At 42.6% G+C, this 15,111-nt stretch overlaps 1 protein-coding gene across 2 annotated transcripts in view; it reads left to right on the top strand.

Moving 5' to 3' along the window:
- The window catches only part of PHLDB1 (pleckstrin homology like domain family B member 1), a 727,524-nt gene that overhangs the window by 35,758 nt on the left and 676,655 nt on the right, over nucleotides 1-15,111 (top strand). The gene's annotated exons all lie outside the window — the stretch shown is intronic.

The following is a 15,111-nucleotide window of genomic DNA, read 5'->3' as shown; positions in this document are numbered from 1 at the left end:
AGTCCACATCCTTTAACCAGATTTTTCTCATTGACATATCACCTGATAGGATACACCGAGTTATTAACCCTTTACAGGGGTACTCGCCCCTAGACATCTTATCCCCTATCCAAAGGATAGGGATAAGATGTCTGATCGCGGGGTCTCACAACGCTGGGGTGCCCCGCGATCTTGGCTGCAGCAGCCCAGACATCCGGTGCACGAACTTTGCTCCATGCTGTGCTGGATGACTGGCGATGCAGGGCGGAGGCTCGTAACATCACGGTCACGCCCCGCTCATGACATCACGGCCATGCTCCCTCCCATAGACTTGCATTGAGGGGGCACGGCCTGACGTCATGAGCCTCCGGCGCTGAACCCAACGCTCTAAAGGAACGCTGGGTGCAGCACAGAGATTGTGGGGGTCCCCAGCAGCAGGACCCCCGCAATCAGACATCTTATCCCCTGTCCTTTGAAAAAGTTTGTTAACCCTTTAGGTGTTTCACAGGAATAGCAGCAAATTGAAAGAGAACATTCAAAATCTTCATTTTTTACACTGGCATGTTCTTGTAGACCCAGTTTTTGAATTTTTACAAGGGGTAAAAGGAGTGAAATCTTCCTAAAATTTGTAACCCAATTGCTCTTGAGTAAGGAAATACCTTATATGTGTATGTCAAGTGCACAGTGGGTGTACTAGAGGGCTCAGAAGGGAAGGAGCAACAGTGGGATTTTGGAGAGTGAGTTGGCATACTATTTTGGAAACTACACCCCTCAAGGAACGTAACAAGGGGTACAGTGAGCCTTAACACCCCACAGGTGTTTGAAGACTTTTTGTTAAAATTGGATGTGTAAATAATGTTTGTTTGTTTTTTCACTAAAATGCTAGTTTTCCCCAAAATTTTTAATTTGAATTTAAAAGTGGTAATAGGAGAAAATGCTCCCCAAAATTTGTAACCCCCATCTCTTCTGAGTATGGAAATACCCCATTGTAGTACGTCAATTGCTCTGCTGGCATACTACAATGCACAAAAGAGAAGGAGTCACATTTGGCTTTTGGAAAGCAAATTTTGTTGAAATGGTTTTTGGGGGGCATGTCGCATTTAGGAAGCCCCTATGGTACCAGAAAAGCAAAAAAAAAAACACATGGCATATGATTTTGGAAACAACATCCCTCAAGGAACGTAACAAGGGGTACAGTGCGCCTTAACACCCCACAGGTGTTTGACAAATTTCCGCTAAAGTTGGACATGAAAATGAAAATTTTTATTTTTTCACTAAAATGCTGGGGTTACCCCAAATTTTTCATTTTCACAAGGGGTAATGGGAGAAAAAAGCCTTCCAAAATTTGTAACCCCATTTCTTCTGAGTATGGAAATACCCCATATGTTGATGTAAAGTGCTCTGCGGGTGAACTACAATGCTCAGAAGAGAAAGAGCGCCATTGAACTTTTGGAGAGAGAATTTGATTGGTACAGAAGTTGAGGCCATGTGCGTTTACAAAGCCCTCCGTGGTGCCAGAACAGTGGACCCCCCCAAATGTGACCCCATTTTGGAAACTACGCCCTTCACAGAATTTAATAAGGGGTGCAGTGAGCATTTACACCCCACTGGCGTTTGACAGATCTTTGGTTCCATAAATCTGTCAGACACCTGTGGGGTGTAAAGGCTCACTGTACCCCTTATTAAATTCGGTGAGGGGTGTAGTTTCCAAAATGGGGTCACGTGGTGGAGGGCACTGTTCTGGCACTATGGTGGCTTTGTAAACACACATGACCTTCAATTTCGGACACATTCTCTCTCCAAAATCCCAATGGCGCTCCTTCTATTCTGAGCATTGTAGTGCGCCCGCAGAGCACTTTACGTCCACATATAGGGTATGTTCTTACTCAGATGAAATGGGGTTACAAATTTTGGGGGGGGCGTTTTTCCTATTCTCCCTTGTGAAAATGAAACATTTAGTGAAAAAAAATTTTGTTACATTTTTTTTTTTTTACATTTTCACATCCAACTTTAACTAAAATTGGTCAAACACCTGTGGGGTGTTAAGGCTCACTATACCCCTTGTTACATTCCGTGAGGGGTGTAGTTTCCAAAATGGGGTCACATGTGGGTATTTATTGTTTTGCGTTTATGTCAGAAACGCTATAAAATCAGCCACTCCTGTGCAAATCACTAATTTAGACCTCAAATGTACATAGTGCGCTCTCCCTCCTGAGCCTTGATGTGCGCCCGCAGATCACTTTACACCCACAAATGGGGCATTTCCGTACACAGGAGAAATTGCATTACAAATTTTGGGGGTCTTTTTTCCTTTTACCGCTTGTGAAAATAAAAAGTATGGGGCAACATCAGCATGTTAGTGTAAACATTTTCTTTTTTTACACTAACATGCTGGTGTAGACCCCAACTTTACCTTTTCATAAGGGGTAAACGGAGAAAAAGACCCCCAAAATGTGTAACGCAATTTCTCCCGAGTACGGAAATACCCCATATGTGGCCCTAAACTATCTCCTTGAAACACGACAGGGCTCCAAAGTGAGAGAGCACCATGCACATTTGAGGCCTATTTTGGAGATTTGCATCCGCCACCAAAATACCCTACGGCAGTGTTTCCCAAACAGGGTGTCTCCAGCTGTTGAAAAACTCCCAGCATGCCTTGACAGTCAGTGGCTGTCCGGCAATACTGGGAGTTATTGTTTTTCAACAGCTGGAGGCTCCGTTTTTGAAACAGTGCCATACAAGACTTTTTTTTTATTGGGGGGGGGGGGGGGGGGATGGTAAGGGACTGTGTAGGAGTATATGTAGTGTTTAACTTTTTATTTTGTGCAGTGTAGTGTAGTGTTTTTAGGGTACATTCACACGGTCGGGTTTACAGTGAGTTTCTCGCTGGGAGTTTAACCCCTTCCCGACCTATAACATACCTATACGTCATGAGTGGGAAGGTGTTCCCGACCCATGACGTACCTGGTACGTCATGAACATTTTTGCCGCTACTCGCGGCATTCCGCAGTGCCCAGTAAGATGGTGGCTATCACTGATAGCTAGCCATCTTACCATGCGACCACGGGGGTTTCATCCCCCACCCCCCCCCCCCCCAGCGATCGCTGCTATCAGCTAGTCAAATCTGACTAGCTGATAGCGGCGTTTCGCTATGAGAATACTTAGCAGCGCGGTGTGTGAGTCCCGATCATGGGGATCGGGACACACACCGCTCTGCTAAGTGTCCCTTACCCGTCTCCCAGCGTCACTTACCCGGCCATGCAGTGTCTCGAGCGATCCCGGCACGAGCGGCGTCCTCCAGGCGGTCCCGGCGGTGGTGCGTCCCAGCGGTGAGTTTCCAGCAGCAGTGCGGCATCTTTATTGGCAGCAGTGAGATCGCTGTAAAGCGATCTCACCGCTGCCTCTGGGAGTTTCAAAACTGCAACTCCCAGCATGCCCAGACAGCCTTTGGCTTTCTGTGAATGCTGGGAGTTGTAGTTTTGCAACATCTGGAGGTCCACAGTTTGGAGACCACTGTATAATGGTCTCCAATCTGTGCTCTTCCAGATGTTGCAAAACTACAAATCTCAGCATGCTCAGTCTGTCCAGGCATGCTGGGAGTTGTAGATCTGGAAGAGCACAGATTGGAGACCATTATACAGTGGTCTCCAAACTGTGGACCTCCAGATGTTGCAAAACTACAACTCCCAGCATACCAGACTGCCCAAGCATGCTGGAAGTTGTAGTTCGGCAACATCTGATCCTTCAGATATTGCCGAACTACAACTTCCCGCATGCCTGGGCAGTCTGGGCATGCTGGGAGTTGTAGTTTTGCAACAATTGGAGGCACACTAGTTGGGAAACATTGTCCGTTTCCTAACTTTAGTGTTTCTCAACCCGTGTGCCTCCAGCTGTTGCAAAACTATAAGTGCCAGCATGCACTGACAGACCATGCATGCTGGGAGTTGTAGTTTTGCAACAGCTGGAGGCACACTGGTTTGGAAACACCAAGTTAAGTAATAAACTTTCAAGTGTTTTGCAATCAGTGTGCCTTCAGCTGTTGCATAACTACAACCCCCAGCATGCACGAACAGCCGAAGGGCATGCTCGAAGTTGTAGTTTTGCAACAGCTGGATGTTTGCCCCCCCTCCCCCCAATGTGAATGTACAGGGTACACTCATATGGGCGGAGGTTTACAGTGAGTATCAGGCTGCAAGTTTGAGATGGCGCAAATTTTGCGCTGCAGCTCAAACTCCCAGCAGCAAACTTGCTGTGAACCTCTGCCCATGTGACTGTACCCTAAAAACACTACACTACACTTACACTAACCTAAAATAAAAAGTAAAAAACACCACACATACACCTACCCCTACACAGCCCCCCTCCCCTCCCCAATAAAAATGAAAAATGTCTGGTACGATACTGTTTCCAATATGGAGCCTCCAGCTGTTGCAAAACAACAACTCCCAGTATTGCCAGACAACCATTGACTGTCCAGGCATGCTGGGAGTTTTGCAACAGCTGGAGGCACCCTGTTTGGGAATCACTGACGTACAATACCCCTATGTCTACCCCTATGCAAATCCCTAATTTAGGCCTCAAATGCGCATGGCGCTCTCTCACTTTGGAGCCCTGTCGTATTTCAGGGCAACAGTTTTGGGACACATATGGGGTATCGCCGTACTCGGGAGAAATTGCCTAACACATTTTGGGGGGCTTTTTCTTCTTTAACCCCTATGAAAAGGTGAAGTTGGGGTCTACACCAGCATGTTAGTGTATAAAAATTTTATTTTTTACATGCTGGTGTTGCTGCATACTTTTTATTTTCACAAGAGGTAAAAGGGAAAAAAGACCCTCGAAATTTGTAATGCAATTTCTCCCGAGTACGGAGATACCCCATATGTGGGCGCAAAGTGCTCTGGGGGCGCACAACAAAGCTCAGAAGGGAGAGTGCACCATGTTCATTTGAGGTGATTTGCACAGGGGTGGCTGATTGTTACAGCGGATCTGACATGAACGCAAAACAATAAATATCCATTTGTGACCCCATTTTGGAAACTACACCCCTCATGGAATTTAATAAGGGGTGCATTGAGCATTTACACCCCACTGGTGTATGACAGATTTTTGGAACAGTGGTCTGTGAAAATGAAAAATACAATTTTTCATTTGCACAGTCCACTGTTTCAAATATCTGTCAAACGCCAGTGGGGTGTAAATGCTCACTGCACCCCTTATTAAATTCCATGAGGGGTGTAGTTTTCAAAATGGGGTCACATGTGGGGGGGGTCCACTGTTCTGGCACCATAGGGGCTTCCTAAATGTGACATGCCCCCAAAAACCCTTTCAGAAAAACTCTCTCCCCAAAACCCCATTGTCGCTCCTTCCGTTCTGAGCCCTCTACTGCGCCCGCCGAACACTTTACATACACATATGAGGTATTTACTTACTTGAGAGAAATTGGGTTACAAATTTTAGGGTGATTTCTCTCCTTTTACACCTTGTAAAAATTCAAAAATTGGGTCTACAAGAACATGCGAGTGTAAAAAATGAAGATTTTGAATTTTCTCCTTCACTTTGCTGCTATTCCTGTGAAACACCAAAAGGGTTAAAACACTTACTGAATGTCATTTTGAATATTTTTGGGGGTGCAGTTTTTATAATGGGGTCATTTATGGGGCATTTCTAAAATGAAGACCCTTAAAATCCACTTCCAACCTGAACTGGTCCCTGAAAAAGTACGATATGGAAAATCTTGAGAAAAATTGGAAAATTGCTGCTGAACTTTGAAGCCCTCTGATTTCTTCCAAAAGTAAAAAAAACATAAATTTTTTTATGCAAACATAAAGAAGACATATTGTATATGTGAATCAATATGTAATTTATTTGGAATATCTATTTTCCTTACAAGCAGAGAGTTTCAAAGTTTTCATGACATTTTTAGATTTTTTACCAAGAAAGGATGCAAATATCAGTGAAATTTTACCAATAACATAAAGTAGAATATGTCACGAAAAAACACTCTCGGAATCAGAATGATAACTAAAAGCATTCCAGAGTTATTAATGTTTAAAGGAACAGTGGTCAGATGTTCAAGAAATGCCCAGGGTCTGAAGGTGAAAATGGGCTGGGTCGTGAAGGGGTTAAGCTGTGGTGGAAAATTTGCTGCATCTCAAACTTGCAGCAGAAAACTCTGTAAACCTGCCCGTGTGATTGTACCCTGTACATTCACATGGGGGGGCCTCCAGCTGTTGCAAAACTACAACTCCCAGCATACACTGACAGGCCATACATGCTGGGAGTTGTAGTTATGCAACATCTGGAGGCACATTGGTTGTGCAACACTTAGAGTTTGTTACTTACTCAGTGTTTTGCAACCAGTGTGCCTAGAGCTGTTGCAAAACTAGAACTCCCAGCACATCAGTACAGTCTCTCACTGCATGCTGGGAGTTGTATTTTTGACACAGCTGGAGGCACACTGGTTGCACACAAACTCTGTTTCACAACCAATGTGTCTCCAGCTGTTGCAAAACTGCAACACTCAGCATGCATTGACAGTTGTAGAGAGTTGTAGTTTTGCAACAGCTGGAGGCACACTGCTTCATAGAAAAAATTTGCCTTAAGCTGTTGTATAACTACAACCCCCAGCATGCACAGACTACCAAAGGGCATGCTGGGAGTTTTAGTTGGAACTCCAGCTGTTGCAAAACTTCAACTCCCAGCATGCCCTTTGTCTGTGCATGCTGAGAGTTGTTGCTAAGCAACAGCAGGAGGAGAACAGGCCTCACCTCCTGCTGTATCCTGCCGCCTACACCGCCGGGACCATCGCCGCTGCTGCCACTGCTCCTGCCACTGCTCCTGCCACTTCGACCGCCACCGCCGCTCCTGAGGGGACCCCCACCAGACCAAGGAAAGGTAGGAGACCCCCGATCTCTGACCCGATCGCCGCCCAGCAGGACAGTGATTGATCGGTCATTCCGACCAATCAATCACATGATCGTGAGGTTCCACCTCACTCCTGCTGGGTAAGGGTGAATGGGGCTGTCTCGGGCAGCCCCCTTCACCCTTTTTTTTCGGGTCACCAGAGACCCAATTGACACAGAACGGCGATTTGTGGCGATCGCCGACATGGGGGGGTCTCAGAACCCCCCTGGGCATTTGCACGAATGATTTCAGCAGGCATCCCGATCCGGTCCCCGCCCAGCGTGCAGCAGGGACCGGAATTCCCACATACGTACAAGTACGCCCTGGGTCCTTAACTACCAAGAAGCCAGGGTGTACCCATACGCCCTGGGTTCTTAAGGGGTTAAGGCCTTAAATGTGCACTGTCAGATTCAAAAAAAAATTATTTGTTGTACATCTTGCCAAAACATTAACTTTTCTAATATACTTAATAAGAAAATGTAATTTCCTTTTTATAGAAATAATGGCTTATAAAATCATGGCTTTTTCCAAGCTGAAGCATAGACATGGACAAAGTCCAGTAAGTCAGGATGGGCTAGCACAGAGTTTAGCAGCAATTTTTCACGAAATGACCCCATTATGAAAACTGCACCCCCTCAGAGTGTTCAAAATGACATTCAATAAGTTTGTTAACCCTTCAGGCATTTCACAGGAATAGCAGCAAAATTGAGGTGAAAGGTCAAAATCTCAATTTTTTACACTAACATGTTGTCCCAAATTTTTCATTTTTAAAGGGGTTGATGGAGAAAATGCACCACAAAAGTTGTGACCCAATTTTACTTGAATAAGGAAATACCCCATATGTGGACATAACATATTGTGCGAGTGCACAACAGGGCTCAGGATGGAAGTAGCAACTTGCCCGACTTATTGGCAGCTGCTAACTCTTTCCATCCAGCCTCACTGATTACGTTATCTAGAATATCCCTTAACCCCTTCTCGCAAATGGACATATATTTACGTCCACAGCGGGCTCCTGCTGTATGACACGTGCTCAGCAGTTGAGCGTGCATTATATCAGCAACCGGGAACCACGGCTAATGCCGGACATCGCTGATTGGGCTGATGTCCGGTATTAATCCTTTAGACACCCTGATCAAAGTTGAATGCGATGTCTAAATGTGGTAAATCCCAGTCTCGGCTAGCTCAGTGAGCTGATTGGTACTGCCGCGGCGAAACCGCAGCATTCCGTTCAGCTGAGAAGACAGAGGGAGGTCTCTTACCTTTCTCCCTGCTATCTGATTGGTGCCAAAAACTTGCTGTCAGCTATGCCAGGCTAAAGCAATGGAGCACCAATTACACTGATCAATGGAGAAGCATTGATCAGTGTATGCAAGATTGCATGTTATAGTCCCCTATGAGTAAAAAAAAATGTAACTAAAATATAAAGAAAAATAAATGTGATTTAACTCCTTCCCTAATAAAAGTTTGAATAACCCCCCATTTCCCATTTTTCAAATAAAATTATGTAAAAAAAAAACATAAACATATGTGGTATCGCCCGTGTGTAAATGTCTGAACTAATAAAATATAATATTAATTAAACTACACAGTGAAAGGCGAAAGCATAACAAAAATACCAGCATAACAAAAAAGTCCAGAAAGGACTGGAGTTATGTAAATTATGTAAAAGTTGTATCTTGGACACCTGTGATAGTTAGATTGCCACATTATTAAGCATAGCACCATCTCTCTGCTGCTGAAAAGAGTGAAATAGTTCAATGCCTTGGATGAGGTATGAAAACATTCGATATTTCACGAAAACGTAAGCGTGATCATCTGATTCAGAGCACAAACGGGTTCATGCAGATAAAGGCACATTGAGGAAGATTTCTGCCAGATCCATGCATCGGATCAAGAGAGCAGCTGCTAAAATACCATTACATAGCAGCAAACAGATATTTGAAGCTGCTGGTGCCCCTGCAGTCCAATGGACATCAAGGTGTAGAGTCCTCCAGAGTCTTGCAACTGTGCATAAACTTTCTATTCAGGCATCACTAACCAATGCTCACAAGCAGAAACGGCTGCATTGGGCAGAAAAATACATGAAGACTAATTTTCAAACAGTCCAGTTTATTGATGAGTGCCGTGCAACCCTGGATGGTACGGATGAATGGAGTAGTGGATGGTTGGTGGACGGCCACCCTGTTCCAACAAGGCTGCAACGTCAGCAAGGCGGTGGTGAAGTCATGTTTTGGGCTGGAATCATGGGAAGAGAGCTGGTCGGCCCCTTTAGGGTCCCCAAAGGTGTAAAGATGACCTCTGCTAAGTACTTGGAGTTTCTGACTGACCACTTTCTTCCCTGGTACAGAAGGAAAAACGATGCTTTCCGTAATAAAATCATCTCATGCTGCAAAGAATACCTCTGCATCAATGGCTGCTATGGGGATAAAAGCAAGAAAGTCATGGTGTGGCCTCCATCCTCCCCTGACCTCAATCCTATTGAGAACCTTCAGAGCATCCTCAAGCAAAAGATCTATGAGGGTGGGAGGCAGTTTACATCCAAACAGCAGCTTGGTGAGGCTATTCTGAGATCTGGCAAACAAATTCAAGCAGAAACTGTCCAAAAACTCACAAGTTCAATGGATGAAAGTCTTGTGAAGCTGTTATCAAATAAGGGGTCCTATGTTAATATGTAACATGACCAGTTAAAATGTTTAAAATGTTAAAATGTTGTTAAAAGTTTGATTGAGATAGCTTTTGATTTCAGGAAATATGCTGCAAACACAACAAATTACATTTTTCAGTTCTTTACAACCTATACAGTGTTTTGAAACTTACTGTGTGTAATAATTTGGAACAGTGCATTGTAAGTTTTTTATGTTTAAAAAAAATACTGTTATCATTAGGAGGTTTATTCAATAAAATTTGAATTGTACTCTTAATAGTTGATAACATGAGAATTATGCTGACTGTTATTTACATCAATTATTTAGGTAAATGAGAAAAATAACATTTGCATAATAATTTGAAACAGGGTGTAAAAACTTTTTATATGTTGTACATCTTGGCAAAACAATAGTTTTTCTAATATACTTATACTTCTTTAAAATTCACATTTTATTAAAGAAAACTGCCTTTGAAAATCGCACTACTAGGCGTCCCCATAGCTCCTGGGACACTGATAAGTCCTACAGCGGCATGAGCATGTCCAAGGGTCATGGACACGAGATGGCTGATTGACAAGTCCGCAGAAGGAACACAGCCTGCAGCAACACTGCTGTAACACAGACTTTTACCAAACATGTGCTTCCAGCTGTTGCAAAACTACAACTCCAAGCATGCCTGGAGAGTCAAAGGATGTCTGGGCATGAAGGAAGTTGTAGTTTGGCAAAAAGCTGTAGGCACAGTGCTATAAAAAAGAGTTATACAAAAACTGTACCTCCAACTATTCTAAAACTACAAGTTTTAGCATTACAGGACTGCCTAAACATGACACACATGAATTACATAGAAAGATGTACACTCACCATATCGTCTTTGGTAGAGTACAGACAATCTCCAATAATCATTGTGTGTACGTGTGTGTGTGTGTACAGCATAAAACCAGAGAGGAAAGGGTTACAGAGCAGGGCTGCCAGGCTCACTCCAAGCAGTAAGTCAACAAAGTGAGGGAGGGGAAAAAGTCATCACAGTGCAGCCAAGAGAGGGACATATAATTTTTATGTCTCTATCACCGATATTTCACTAAAAAATTGCATATTATAGCTGCTCAATGTGTTTTCCATCTTCTTAAAGGGAGGCTTTAAGAAGATGTAAAGCACATTGAGCAGCTATAATAAGCAATTTTTTGTGAAATATCAGTGATAGAGACATAGAAATTATATGTACATGATAAGGATGAGGTACTGAGTAACATATAACAGTTTTTTTTGTGGGCTCTGACAGGTACGCTTTAAAGAGTGTGAAAGCATATCTAGCTATAGTTTGGGAGCACAGAATGGTACCTGAAGGAGGCAAAAAATGGGCATAATTAAATTGTGGGGACAAAGAAAGCGCTTTATTCAAGTATTTGGGCACAGAAGGAAGACTTATTAAAGTATAGAGCGCCTTATTGAAATGTGGGGGCACAGAAGGGAGTCTTATTAAGCACTTGATGATGTCCTGTGTCTTTCATGAGTGTATGGCATGGGTGCAGGCCTGAAGCTAACTACTAGAGATGAGCGAGATCTTTTGAACATTTCCCGGTTTGGCTCGTGCGAACCGATAAATCTGCAAAATCATTAACATGAGGGATGATGAAAACACAACGTTTGGCACCAAAAAGAAACAGGAAGCACAGGGGCAGTGAAATTACATCATTTCAACCAGCATTCCTTGCAACTATCACATGATAACCCCAGGTTATACAATGATTTGCTGGTTTCTGTGTCAGTAAGCTACCAAGGTGTAGGGACTTTCACACAGTTTTAAAGGCACGTAGTGCGTCACTGCCGGCATTCTGGAGAGAGAGACAGATAGTGTATGTGAGCAGTGAGCCAGAGCAGAGTGATCTACATATAACAGGCATTAGCCTTCTAAAGCACTTTACATACATATGTAAGATAACGCAGTTCAAAGTGTTAAAAGTTCAAATTGACTAGTAGGTGAGTGAAAAATTACCCCAAAAAGATCAAGATAACCTCAAAATCTTTTACAATCCACATTATTGGAAAAGGCTGAGGACAGAACCCCTCTGCCATGTCCCCTGCCAGTAGGAATGATGGTGGCAATACCAGCACCAGTAATAGGAAGGTATTAGTGCACCTCCTGGGATAAGGTTATAGGTAGGTATTAGTGCACCTCCTGGGATACGAAGAAGAAAAGATGTCTGTTACGCACTTTTGCACTTGTTCTTCACTATGAAGGAGATTTATCATTCTTTTCAAACATATGGCTTTTATATGACAATTTTATTTAACTTATTATTGCTTACATGCGACCTATTTATCAAATAGTCTCATGACCTTGATAAATAAATCGCACGTAAGTAAAACGCGCTTACAAAAGCATTTTTTAAAGCAGAAAAGTTTTCCCTTATGTTAATAGCCAAAGTTCTTGATCTACAGTTTATTACCAGTAGCGTTGCTAGAGAGTGACGGGGAGGAGGGACGTACCGCATCGGGTGACACCCTGACTGGCCTAGCGACTATTGCATTTGATAAATACATGACCACTGCAAAGCGAGAGAAAAAAATAATTACTATGTGAGCAGATTTCAGAAATGTGCTTTGGAATAAACGAAAATCAAAAAGTCGCAGAATGTATAGAAAAGTGTGACTTTTTTACGCAAAATAAACCTACTAAGGAGCTTGATAAAACTCCTTCTATGTGTTTATTTAATGCCTGTTAGACCTCCTCTTTCTGGGAGAGACAGACAGTTTGTGGGTTTCTGTTTTTGCTTTGCTTAATTCTTGCTTTCTTTCTGTAATGAGTGAACCTGACCAGTCTGTGTATTCTTTTCCTCGGTCAGGTAACAATTACAGGGGGAGAATTACTAGTCAGGTAAGAATTACAAGGAGCTTTATCAAAACTTGTGCAGAGGTAAAGTGGTGCAGTTGTCGCTAGCAACCAACCAGATCACTTCTTTCATTTTTCAGAGGCCTTTTTGAAAATGAAAGAAGCAATCTGATTGGTTGCTATGGGCAACTGCACCACTTTTCCTCTACACAGGTTTTGATAAATCTACCCCATAGTTTATAACCAATAGGCAGCTATTTGTGGTTTGGCTGCTGATTTTAATTCACCTTGTACTCTTGTCTGTGTACTTTGTTTAGCCATGGTTTATTAGTTCTGTCCTATATGGCTTTTACCTTGTTCTGTTTCTTTTGTTATCTGTCTGTACTATGGTCAGTGTTTTTCGTGTCTAACTCTGTATCTGTTTTTGGAACTTGTTTCTTGTTTAGTGTTAAGACCTGTTTTGTATTCCTCCATGTTTGGAGTTTGGTTTCAAAGTTAATCTGGTTATTCCTATAGTTTGTTCCGTTACTGTGCTTTGTTTAACCCCTTGCCGCAAAACGCAGTGTTTATACGGCGCTGCGGCACGGGAGGGTTATGAAGCAAGCTCAGGAGCTGAGCTCGCATCATACCCGTACGGTCCCGGCTGCTATCAGCAGCCAGGACCCGTGACTAATGCCGGACATTGCCATTCTGGCAGATGTCCGGCATTAACTCTTTAGACGCGGAGATCAAAGTTGATTGCCGCGACAAAAGTGAAAGTTTCCCGCCTCAGCCGGGCTGATCGAGATCATCGCGGTAAAATCGCGATGTCCTGATCAGCTAGAGAGCAACAGGAGGGAGCCTTAAATGCCTCCTGCACGTCCGATCGGTGATTGATTGCTCCAAGCCTTTAATCCAGGCTTGAGAAATCAACTTCCGATAATACTGATCAATGCATTGCAATGCAAAAGGCATTGATCAGTGTGTTGAATCAATGTACTGCATGTTATAGTCCCCTATTGGGGCTATAACATTGCGGGGAAAAAAAGGTATTAAAGATGATTTAACCCCTTCCCTAATAAAAGTTTGAATCACCCCCCTTTTCCCATTAAAAACAATGTGAATAAAAATAAATATATGTGGTATCACCGCGTGTGTAAATGTACGAACTATAAAAATATATTGTTAATTAACTCCTTAGGTCCCTGTCTATAACGCGGGGTCCCAAAGCCGGGACCCACGGCTAATAGCGCGCGGCCGCGATCTTTCGGTCACGCACTATTAACCCTTCCGATGCGGCGCTCAAAGCTGAGTGCCGCATCGAAATTGAAAATAAATGCTTCCTGGCTGCTCAGTCGGGCTGATCGGGGTCATCGCGATAAAATTGCGATGCCCCGATCAGCTACCCGGAGAGAAGAAGGTCCCGGCGTCCCGGCTCTGATTGTTTGCTCCATGCCTGAGTTACAGGCTAGAGCAATCAACCGCCGATTACAAAGCTTGTTGCCATGCAACGTCAAGGCAACAATATGTGTATGCAATCAGCCATTGCAAGCTCATAGGTCCCTATAGGAGCTATGAGCTCGCAAAAAAAAAGTGTAAAAAAAAAAGTTAACCCTTTCAGGTATTCCCTTCTGAATTAAAAGTTTTAATCACCCGTCATTTCCTAGTAACAAAATAAAACAGTGTAAATAAAAATAAAAATAAAGATATGGGGTATCACCGCGTGTGGAAATGTCCGAATCATAAAAATATACCACTTTTAAAACCGCACGTTCAATTGCGTACACGCAAAAAAATTCCAAAGTCCAAAATAGCGCATTTTTGATCACTTTTTATACCACAAAAAAAGTGAATAAAAAGTGATCAAAAAGTCTGATCAGAACAAAAATGGTACCGCTAAAAACTTCAGATCACGTCGCAAAAAATTAGCCCTCATAGTGCCCTGAACACAGAAAAATAACAAAGTTATAGGGCTCAGAAAATGACAATTTTAAACGTATAATTTTTCCTGCATGTATTTATGATTTTTTTCTGAAGTAATACAAAATCAAACCTATACAAGTAGGGTATCATTTTAACCGTATGGACCTACAGAATAAACATAAGGTGTCAATTTTACCGAAAAATTTACTGCGTAGAAACGGAAGCCCCCAAAATTAACAAAATGGCATTTTTTCTTCAAGTTTGTCGCACAATGAATTTTTTTTACGTTTCACCATGGATTTTTCGGTAAAATGACTAATGTCACTGTAAAGTAGAATTGGTGGCGCAAAAAATAAGCCATAATACAGATTTTTAGGTGCAATATTGAAAGGGTTATGATTTTTTAAAGGCAAGGAGGTAAAAACAAAAATGCAAAAACATGAAATCACTCAGTCCTTAAGGGGTTAAACCGCACAGTCAATGGCATATGTGCAAAAAAAATTCAAAGTATAAATAAATGAAAAAATGAATAAAAAGCGATCAAAAAGATTGATCAAAACAAAAATGGTACAGATAAAAACTTCAGATCACAGCACAAAAAATGAGCCTCCCATACAGCCCCGTACATGGAAAAATAAAACATAAGGTGTCAATTTTACCGGAAAATTTACTGCGTAGAAACGGAAGCCCCCAAAATTAACACAATGGCATTTTTCCATCCATTTTGGCGCACAATTAGTTTTTTTCCTGTTTCGCCGTAGATTTTTGGGTAAAATGACTGATGTCATTACAAAGTAGAATTGGTGGCGCAAAAAATAAGCCATCATATGGATTTTTAGGTGCAAAATT

This window comes from Hyla sarda, chromosome 10 (assembly GCF_029499605.1).
Source record: "Hyla sarda isolate aHylSar1 chromosome 10, aHylSar1.hap1, whole genome shotgun sequence".
Classification (NCBI taxonomy): domain Eukaryota; kingdom Metazoa; phylum Chordata; class Amphibia; order Anura; family Hylidae; genus Hyla; species Hyla sarda.
This window is presented reverse-complemented; position numbering and strand designations above follow the sequence as displayed.